A 10487-nucleotide genomic window follows, 5' to 3' on the forward strand; every position below is an offset into this window, starting at 1 on the left:
AGGGAATCATCTCATTTCCCAATAACAGCTCTCTCAGGCTGCTTCAACTAATCCCTCAACCCCTCAAATTAGCATTACCTAACACAGGGGACACAGCTGGATACCAGCAGATAATTCCAAGTGATTATTACCAGTTTCAGGAAGCAGAGCTAAGGTTGCATTAGAAAGTACCCTAATTTCTCACTCTCTGGTTCTCAGAGTGTTACTTAACTGCACATCCTGAAAGAGTATGAGACATTACGAAGCAATCTTGACAATGTGTTAACACATTTTTCTGCAGTGAAACCAGTAGGATTACAGAGCTAATGGTCAAGCTTTTCCAATCACAAGATCATCTGATTCCTCTTCACCCTTCTGCATGCAAGCCTCTTCCTTTGTGCAGCCATTACATTCAGAAAAAAATAAGACAATTTATCTCTCATAAGACTTTAATGCACTGCTGACCCTGTTTTTCTGGTTTAAGAGCTTATGCACAGTATTCTTGTTTGCTATAAAGGCAGTATGCCTAACCAGTTTACATTTTCCCTATGTGAACTACTCTGAAGAGAGTAAAATGTGTACATTTTTCTCTAAAGAAGCAATGTGAATGTATTAGAAATTGATGTGCAATACTGGAAAATAAACTCCCAGATAAACTTCAGGCACCTTCAGTTTTGACCTGCAACAATTCTAAGTAGTGTGAAATAGACAAAGTTAAACTTGAGCAGAAAGACACACAGAAATGGGAGAAGTTTTAATGGATAGCTCTATTATTCATTTTGTGTAAAACTACTTGTGCTCAGCACTTATACAGCGATCTTGAATCTTCATGAGGAACTCCTCATAGTGCTTCTTCATGCTTAGCAATGCGCCTGCTCCACTTCATACACATTTACTCATGGTAATCCTGATTGCTACCTGTCCTCAACAAATGAAAGAATGCATCATTACATCTATGCAGGAGGTGGCAGAGCACACAAGATGAAGTTCATAGGATACATCAATGAAGGAAAAACAGGAGGAACCAAAGTAAAGAGGAAACTTCTACAACGAAGTAACAGTGATAAAATGTTGAGAACACACAGGCAACTAATGGCTCCACTGGAAAGACTAATTAACAGTCTGGACATTAGAACTGAAAACTAGACAGCACAGGTTCATCTGTTTATGATAGACGACTGCTGGCTCAGCTGCTGAGGTAGTACTATGCCCTTCACTACGTTAGTTTTCTACATGTGATTTCACAGTCATAAGAGGTTTAATTATAACACTTAAAGTATGGAGGAAATTTATCTATGCTACTATAAATAAAACTTTAAAATTAGATTGTTTTGTGAATCCCGTTATCTATGAAATCTGAAGCCTGTGTAATGCATTGAACTTCAACTGTTTCCAGGTTTAGACCTCTTATGGTCCATTCATACAAGGAAATAAGTCTAAATATATAGATGTGAGATGAAAACTAGACTTTTCAACATAATCCTCAGTCCCTGACTTTCATTGTTTGCTGAAGTGCTGTTAATGTGCATGAAATGTGATTCATCTGCTGTTTTCTGTGCCTCCATCCAGCACGTGCTGTTGAAAGATAGTCATTTGTGACTTCCAGCAACACCTAATGACTATCGCCTCTTCAAACAGCAACTACATCTGAATCACAGCACTCAGAAAGCTATGATTTCTTTTTTCCACTATAGTGCCATTAGGAAATAACAGTATTATAAATGTCACTAGGGAATGTGCTAAAGGCTTCAGAGGAATTTTTTAAAAAGACAAGAGCTGGTTTCAAAGTATTTACAGTTCAGTTTTCCACATAGCAAAGCAAGAATGCCAAACACACAGGCAGGTTTCAGGGAAGCATGTGAAGTAAAACCTAATGGATTTCCTTTCCTATCACGCATGAACATCATAATGGTCCGAAAAATGTGTGGCAGATGAAGAAACATAAATCTGTTTCTCTAAAAGCACAAAGCAAGCAAAGCACTGGGTGAATTGCTCTGCAGCACTTCACCTCCTACTACCCAAATGTCATTCATGTTTTTTTTACACACAGAAACAACGCTATGGAAGTGAAATAGAACAGAAACAGAAATAACGAAGACTTGGACAAAAACATCTAGCAAATTGTGTGGAGACAGATTTCAATATCTGAATGTTTGGCAGAATGCATGCAGAGCAGTGTCAGTCCTTAATTGTACAGGTTTAGAAAGAATTCAGCCTGTGGGCAAGGTGCTCCTATAGTTTCTTATTAGAGAAGCTTCACACTTAACAGTAATCTTTCAGCAACTTACAGTAACTTAACTAAATGGCTGGCACCTTTCAGGCCCTTTTCCAGTTCTAGTGATAAGAAATCAAGGACTGGTGCCAGTAAAAAGTTGCTGCTACCGTTCTTCTCCTCCCCAGATCCTGTTCGGGCCCACGCAGCAGAAAGTTCTCTTGTATTGCAGTCCTGACCTGCGTAATTCAGGTTGGCAAAGATGGTTTCATTGTGCTTTGTTCTTCCTGCTTTAACTACCGCTGTTTCCCCTCCTTGCTGAGACTTGAAGGGGCTGCATGTGTTCGCAGCAGAAGTCCTTCTGTCCGTTTTCCAGTTCTAACAAAAGGAACAAAGAACGAAGCAGGCCCTGTGGGTCGTTAACAAGGGACTCTGGCATATTTTATATCTCTGACACTTAAGAGGCTTTCTGGCTTTGCCCTACTGGAAACTGATCTGCCACCGGCCTTTTCTAATCCCCCACACACTTCCTTCACCTGATAGTGCAGTGTCTGTGCAACCTTCTCTATAGAAAGCATTTCTTTAGATTTCTGAAGTTTCAGACGATATTTAGCAAAGCAACCGGCAAAGAAAGTGTTGATTTTAAAATTTAAAAGAGGTGAAATCAAAAAGTTGAAGGGAATAGTAAGAAATAGAAAAGCAACAGCAAAGTTAACCAAGTAGAAAGCGCTGTTAAGCTTTAGGAATGCTAGCGGTGGTAATTCACCACGCGGGAATGGTCAGAAGAGCCGAGAATCTCATCTCCACCTCTACGAGCTGCCTTCCCCTGCTCGGTTCAGCAGCTCCTCGCCGACAGGAGCGACACCCGAGCAGTAAACAAACGCGCGCCCTGAGCACCGCCGGCCCCTCAGCCGGCACGTCCGGGCGCCCCGCGCGCACTGCATTTCCCAGCAGCGCCGGGGCTGAAAGGCGCCGTGTCCGGCGCGGAGGCCGCTGGGAGAGCCGTTAGCGGGGCGCGTCACGGCGGTCGCCCGTGAGGGGGAAGGGCGGTTGCGGGTCTGTCGCCGGGCTGTGCAGGGTGGGGTGTGCGTTGGTATGTTTTCTAGAGTGGGAAGGTTCTGATATACACTAGACAGAGGGAGGGGAGCGAGTTTTGTAAGGGTGTAGCTCAAAAACAACAACAAAACAAAACAAAAAAAAAAACAAGCAAGAGTGCTTCCTCAGTCCCCATTCCCAAGGAGAGCAGTGCCAAGCAGTAGCTTTGATGAGGAGATTCTCCACAGCCGGCTCCCAGCGGAGGAAGCTCTGGTACAAAAGAGATCGATTTTTAGAATCGTTTCTTAAGCTTAGGATGTCTATGACCACCTCACATGCATTGGGGAGAGTAAGCTGCTAGAGAATTAGCGTGCCTTCATCCTGTGGCCATGTTTTTGGGCATTTGCTCACAGCAGGCTCAAAGTTGAGCCCTGGGGACGCAGGCATTATGGCAGTGTATGATTTTCACCATAAATCCTTGTGCAAACCACCTCCTACATTACCTGAGATTTATGGAACATCACACGGCTTTTTGTTTCTTGGGGCTCTTTGGTCTTCCATAGGTGAGGCACGGAACATGAGAGCGGTAGCTGGGCCATCTCTTTGACAGCATCTTGACTGCTGTTTTCTCACTCTACCTTGTGCCAAACAAAAAGGCATGTCACCAAACTTCTGTAAACAAGCAAAGCCACACCCAGAAGTATTTGGGAGTGCAAACAAACAAATGCACGCAATATGAAAACAACTGAATCTTCGGATCTCAGGTTTGATTTTGGTTGCTTCTAACTGCAAAGCATTGGGACAAAACTGCACAAGCTGCCCTGTAGAATTTCTTCTTTCAAGATGACTGTTTTCCCTAAATGACCTTTTTATTTAAAAATAATGATAATAAAGACGTCTCTGCTAAATACAGTGGGAAGCTTTTTCCACCTTTCTCACTGATCTTGCATTCTAAATGCATTTTTTTCCATCTCAGCTTCAGATACCTAGAAACTTTCCATTGAAGCTGCGTGTTAGTTTGCTGCAGCAAATTTAAGTCCAGTAAGAAGAGGTTTCCCATTTTAGTCACCTCTGTCACACGTACACATAATCCACAGGTTACACCGTCTGTGGATCACAGTTTGAAATGCAACAAATAGGTTAATCTAAATTGCTTTTCACTTCAGTGGCAGCTGCAACAATTAGTGACTTCTTTGATTGCTACAGTATAAATATGGTGTCTCTATACTCTCATACCTTTAAAAGAGTTAAATAAGGTAATATGGACACACTTTACATACAAAAGGTCTTATTCCCTTCCCCCCCCCCCCCCCCCCCCCCCCCGCCTTCCCCCCAGAAATTCGCACAGTTTATCCAGAACTCAAAAAGCAGAGAACCAGTGTTTCAGTAATTACCCAGAAGGTGCTGCAATGTGTGAGCCTGTCAGCTGACTTTTCTCCATTTAACCACTGGGACCAATAAGTACAAAACTATTTTCTGTGGCTTCTGAAGTCCCTGAACTGAATGAGTCTGTGTGCACTGGGGAAATATCCCTTATATGTTTTGCCTGTTCGTGTACTATTTTTCTAAGTTCATGCTGCAGATTACCTAAGAAGTAAAATACTAGGTTAATTAGATATTTGTCTAACACAGTATGGCTGTTCTTCCAAAAAGAAGTGTTTTGCAGACAGTACTGTGAAGAATCTGCCATGTCAAATCAACTGTGTAACTTAGCTTTATGGAAGGACATACTTCTTTCTTTAAATGGCTGCTTTGAAAGAATAAGAATAAGAATATTCTCCCCAATCACTTTATAGGATGACAAACACTCATCCATCAAGTAGCCGATTGCTGAATTTCTGAAAAGAGGCTTCTGGGACTAAGCTGCTAAGTGACAGGGTGATTCCTTTTTGTTTCATTTAAAATGTGAGGATGATGATCGCTTGAAGACTACGTATTTACTGTAATTCGTGTCATCCATATCATCGGAGATTTTATAATTTTCTATCACATTCATCACTTCTCAACTCTCTTTTGAGCTGTTAGAAAGTCTGTTAAGTAAAAGCTATGGCATACTTCAACCATCCTTATCAGTCTTCTGCTTACCTTTCAAGTTTTTATTAGGTCCTTCCCAAAATGCAGGGTTAGGATGCAGAGAAATTAGCATTCTCTTAGAGTTCAGGACATCCATGCACCATGGATTTAAGACATGGCCTGCTTATTGTTTTCTGTTTTGTTACCTATTTCTTCCCTGAAAATCTTCCCTGCTATTTTACTTCTCCCATTTTTCTTATATTCTTCACAGTGCTCCCAGAGCTATTTCCCTAATGCAGACACTGTTGCTTTGGGTTTCAAAAGTGAGCTATTAAGTCAGCCTGGCAGATTTTGAAACAAAGTCCAAAGATATGCTGTAAACCAGCAGCACTATCCAAAATCCTTATATTTTAGAAGGGATCTATAAACAGTCAGCGATCGTGTTTTGTCCAACCACAGTTTTCAAGGAAAGGGAAGCAGGCTGAGGAAAATAACGTTAGTGGAACTATCCTTCAGCTACAGGAAGTTAAATGGGCAACAGTAAAGCTTTTTAAAAATCGTTTAGTTTGGCTTTGAGGTATGGAATTAACACATTATAGATTTCAACTCTAGTACAGAAAAATATTTCAGAAATTAAATGAGCAATATGAAATGTGGCCATTTGAGAAAATGTAAGGAGCACATTTCGTATTTGGATGTATGAAAAATACTACAGTGTGTACTAAGATCATATCCTGAATTCAAAAGTAACCAAAGGCAAAACTTCCTGCCTCTACTATTGAGCTCATGTGGCAGGATTCTCTGTGGGTGATGTTTCACACTTAGACAAGTGATGTCTGGAAAACAGATTGCAAAAATCAAAATCTCCCATGGCCATTCAAAACCAGCTGTGGAAAAATCTTTTCATTTAGCACTGTTTTTTAAGGTTTTCTAGTATAAGATACAATGCAAGAGAAAGGACTACCAAAGCAGCAATGAGTTATTTTCCTTAGGGTTAATGGGCAGTACAGATCTCCTGGACAAGCTTCATTTCTTCACAGACTTCATTGGTGTAGATGTATTTTAAAATGTGAGGTTCTGTGTACTGTTGCTCTTTGTTGCTGTGATACCACATGCATCTTTGTCATCTAATGACATGACATTCAGTTGCAGGCATAAAAACTGGGTATAGGCACTAAAGCCAGAAATGAAGTGTAAAAACATGGAATATTTTAAATATGAAGCTTATATATAATATATGTGAATACACCAACTTATTGCAGGAAAAATATACTAACAAATGCAGGGGATGCATTTCAAATAAATGCAAACAAACAGATGTACCAAAATAAGTTGGAAATATTGTAATTAACATACACTGAAATGTAGTATAACTTACAAAAGTGTTGGGAAATGTGTCTAAAAGAGCTGTTGTAGATTTTTTTTCCTGCTTTAATTTAATTTCTTCCTTATGATCAACATAACACTATATAGGTCAGTGGCTGTTAGAAGAGCACACAAACATCCAAGTCTTGCATGCAAATCATCCTTTTGGTTTTCATCAGAATTTTACAACATGATAGCAATACTTGCACTGAGGTAGCATCATGTATACCACGTAGTGTGCGTACCTCCAAGGCACATTCTGCATGTGAAAACCACCTGGTGGAAATCAGGCCTGAATCCTTCAGGGTGACTGGACGAGGCCAGGCTCTTCTCAGTGTTCTAATAGAAAGTTAGGGAGGTAGGGGCTGTGACAAGGAGCAGGACAAGAAGCAATGGGCTGAAACTTAAGTGTGAGATGTTCCATACTAACATGCAGAACTTCCTTATGGTAAGGATGATGGAGCACTGGATCAGGTTGCCAGAGAGGTTGTGGAATCTCCTTCTATGGAGATATTCAAGACTCATTTGGATGCCTACCTGCATGACCTGTGGTACTTCATGATCTCTTGAGGTCCCTTCCAATCCCTGTGATTCTGTGATTCTGTAACTGCTCCATTCAAATGAACTGTTAAGAGGCTACAAAAATCTGAATCTGTAGAAGTGGGAAACTGACATTTGAATTTGAACTAAAACTGGCAAATGCAAGGGTGATTTAAACTCTGCTTCCTCAGAAAACAGGTTTGGTACTCTCCAAAGTACCAAAGTACAAGAAGTAACCAGGGGTACACTGTGAAACTTCATCTGAGGCAGAATACTCCTGTGAACGCTGTTCAGTGTTTGTTGTAATCACTATTAATGAATTGACATTTTCCCTGACAAAATGGCTTCACCACAGCTTCCCCCTGTCAATTCAGCGGAAGAGCTTAGCAATTACGAAGTGATGGGAAAAAAGAGAAGTTAAAGTCCAAAAGCAGGAATCCTGCATTTTTTTCAACTTGCAGGCCAACAATTAAGGCAGCAGCCTTTACTCCTCTCAAAACCTTTTGCAGCATTATCTCAACCTCTGGATACATGCAGTCCAAACTTGACCATTAAGATGCACAAGCATATTCTTATTTTCACAACATTTATTTGAGAGAGTGAGAGGGTACATCTTATTGAAAGGCAAAAAAAACCTTAATGCTTAGTAATCACCTCAGCTGCTAAGAGATTACTTAGAAATTATTTCCTTGAGGCCAATAGAAAACAAAGAAATGAAAGGACGAGGGGGGCAAAAGGGCAAGTTAGCTTTTTAGCAGCAGCTTGCAATGGCACAAATATGGAATAAGACTGAACACTCAGAGAACTGGTGAACACCTGTTATAGAGTGCATTAGAATACATTAAAAGTTCTGTTCCTCGCTGCCTCCAGAACTTTGAAAATTCAGAAAAGCAGAGGAGTAAGGGCTAGGTTTGACACACAATCATTACGACTTTCACCCTTCATGTTTTCTTCTCCCCTACCATTTGTGCCACACGTAGCCCCTACCTCCCTGACTTTCTGACAAAAAGCCCAGCTGAGGAACTCATCACAGCCTCACCTGGAGTTTTCCTTACAGTATGTGGAGTTTTAAATTAGCTCTTTGAGTGGCTATAGCCTGCTGCTCCCATTCCAATTTCTCCTTCAGTCCCTGCTTATTCCCTTATTAGAACACACTCTCCCACCCACTGCTTCTGTACAGACTCAATTAATTAAAAACTTGCTAACTTTTCTTCTTGTTAGCTGGCCATCAACAGCGCTGCTTCATTTCCCAGCATCACTGCAGACCTGATCTCTCTTGCTAATTCTGCTTCCCTGCTGAGCCTCTTGTATTTTCATGTCAGAAACCTTGCATTACTCTTCATTAGGAAAAAACTTTTTCAAGTCCCAAATGGTAGAAAGATGCATTATTCTATTAACCACTCAGAATTAGATTATTAGGAATTACTTTTTTTTGTTTGTTTGTTTCTTTTTTTCATCATCTCCCTTTAAATCCATTCTGACAGCTTATATTATAAATGATGTTTGGCCCAGACTTCCTAACCAACCACTCATAGGTTTTTTTTGTGTTTTTTTTTTTTTTGCAGAGAGGAAAGAGATAAGTCCCTTGTGAGATGCTTCCACTTGGAATGCAGGAAGGTTCTCTCAGAAGCAGAGGTACTATGAGGAACATACAGTGCGGACACATAGGGAAGTATGAAAAAGCAGTGAGCAGGGGGCTACATGGCAGCAATCTCTTTGCATCTGACTATGGCATGCTACTGACATCTCTGTTCTTTATGTATCAACGTTATAGCTTGTGTATTACCAAATAATATCCTAATGGATATTAGGATCAGAAATAATATCCTAATGGAAGGATCAGAAAACATGATGGTGCTAAATGAGAGCCTGGTTTACAACCCTTAGACATGTACCCAGTATTTGAGCTCATGCTTTAATACTTCTGTATCACACTAGAATTACTCACACCTCATGTTTCTTTCATTTCACTGTTCCAGTTAAAGTGAACCAGCTCTGGAGGCAGAGGGAAGCTCAGCCAATGCTACTTGCTTACTCAAGGGAGCCTTCTGCTGCCACTCCCAGCAATTGCGTGCAATAACCTCTTTGGCACCAATAATCTGAACACCTGAGTAGTCAGAGAGGACCACAGTGTGCCAATTCCATCACCAGAGCAGTGAGTTAAATAAAGTACAGCAATCTTGGCAAATATCACTTCAAAGAGGTGATGCTACTGTCATTCATTTCTATAATGTGGAGTGAGGGTGGGCAGCAGCAGGGCTAGGTACATAAGGCAAGAGGAACCCTCTTGTCCCACATCATTCAAGGCTCTGCAGATTTGATAAAGGAATTTAAAAAGGTATTTGTAGCGTTCTCCTGGGAAGGTGGGAAATGTGGTTTTAAGCCCTTTGCACCATCACTGTCATAACTCTGCATAACAGAGACTGGCACACTTTTTCATGACTGAGGGACATGCAACACTTCTACCACTCACAAGAGCTGATTTATTCACCTACACCCACAGTGAGCAGCTGAACTTTGGCATGGCAGACATACACAGCAGGTATTCCTATCTGGGTGAAGGTCACATTGCTAGCATATTACACTACTTCACTTGAACAGCTGCAGTAGGTGGGGAATAATCAATGGTTTAACATCAAATATTTGGTACGTTTTGAGTGCTCTTATAAAAAAGAAATTAAAAGAGTAAGAAGAGTGCTTTTGAAAGAGCATGGCCTGAGCAAGTCAGGTTGTTGTTCTGTGCTGAGGCAAGGCTGCGTGTCCTAGTCACTGTGCAGTTGCATTTATCTAGCTTAGGCCAACCCTTATTCTGTTTACTTAATCCTCATTTATTGTGACATACTGATAATCAAAATTAAAAGGTGAAGCCAACATTAATGTAATAAGGACTGCCACAGCTTTGCATGAGGCTTTGTGCACCTGATTATGTGGCTCCCCTAGCAGCACCACTATCTACTCTATAGCAAAACCAAGAGCTTTATGGGAATTCACGTTGGCCAAAATAAAGAGACACCCTTGAAAACAATTAAGAGTTGCAGGACACTTAAGTAGTATGAGTATAGACAAGGCAAAGCTCTTACAAAGTCACTCCAACTTATTTCCGTGGCCTTGAGATGAACTTGGGATCCTTTGAACACGCACAGAGTGGTGTAACACACCCTGCACCAACCATACCAGTCCAGTACGGCCCTGGAGTTTTGCCAGCACTCGCAATTTGGCCCAGAAATTATGTGTGGCAAGAGGGAGACATCTTCATCTGACACAGATGAAAGTAGTTCAATTTCTGGACTTGAATCATGATTGACAATTCTACTTGGTTCTGCTCCAACCCCAAACCATGGAA

Source organism: Lagopus muta, chromosome 3 (genome assembly GCF_023343835.1).
Source record: "Lagopus muta isolate bLagMut1 chromosome 3, bLagMut1 primary, whole genome shotgun sequence".
Lineage (NCBI taxonomy): Eukaryota > Metazoa > Chordata > Aves > Galliformes > Phasianidae > Lagopus > Lagopus muta.